This window comes from Tasmannia lanceolata, unplaced genomic scaffold (genome assembly GCF_043159265.1).
Source record: "Tasmannia lanceolata isolate RefF3 unplaced genomic scaffold, GAP_Taslan_0.1 ptg000025l, whole genome shotgun sequence".
NCBI lineage: Eukaryota > Viridiplantae > Streptophyta > Magnoliopsida > Canellales > Winteraceae > Tasmannia > Tasmannia lanceolata.
In genome coordinates, this window is record NW_027518702.1 from 8,911,730 (window position 1) to 8,912,644 (window position 915).

Sequence of the window (915 nt, forward strand, 5' to 3'; positions counted from 1 at the left end):
TCTTGAAAATACAGAGAGAAAGGGGTGTAATGACCAAATGAAAGGAGTGTGCAGTTACCGTCTCACTCTTAAATTAGGGACATGAAAAATCCGCACCACCTGTAGGATAATTCGCACTCCTTTATGTTACATGCAAGCTTAACGGTCTCGTATTAGGCCGATTACCCGAAAGATAAATATCTTTAGGTGGTGTTTTCCCCTTTCTCTTCCCTATTTTGAGTCGGAAAATATAAGAAAGAAAGTTTGACCACAAGAAGTAAGTGTTTGATTTAGTTCGAGGGAAACCAGTACCTCCAAAACACTCTATCATGAATTGATGTCAGAATTCGTCAATAAAGGAGGTTACGTGCATGGTTTCAAATTTCGGTTTCGGAGTGCGTTTAGTTTCTCACCTAAATTTTGAAATTTCTAGGGCTGAAATTTCGGAAAAATATTAAATAATAAACAAAATAATATTAAATAATGAACAAAATCCAACTTTTTTGGTGAAATTCCTTAAATTTTGGTCAAAAGAACGTAAGGTTTCGGGTATTACTGATTTCGAATTCGTTATTAACCAAAATCCGAGATTTCGAATTTCGGATTTTGGTGGAAATTTAAAACCATGGTTATGTGGTAGACTTTTAACACTTTTTTTTACGTCAATTCACGATAAAGGGGTGCTGATTATCCTACAGGTGGTGCAAATTTATCATCTCCCTTGAATTAAACAACGGTTCATTAGGGAAGTGATATATTTGTCTCCTCGTTTTCGATGGACCAGCCTCCTCTAGTGTACTTATGGCTACACTTTTATACTACAAGCGGGTGGCCCAAGTAAGAAATTGAGCCGAATATAGCATCTCCCTTTTGCGTGGGCCCGAGAATTGTAATACGCAGCGAGAGAGAGAGTGAGAGGGGTGTCACAATCAAATG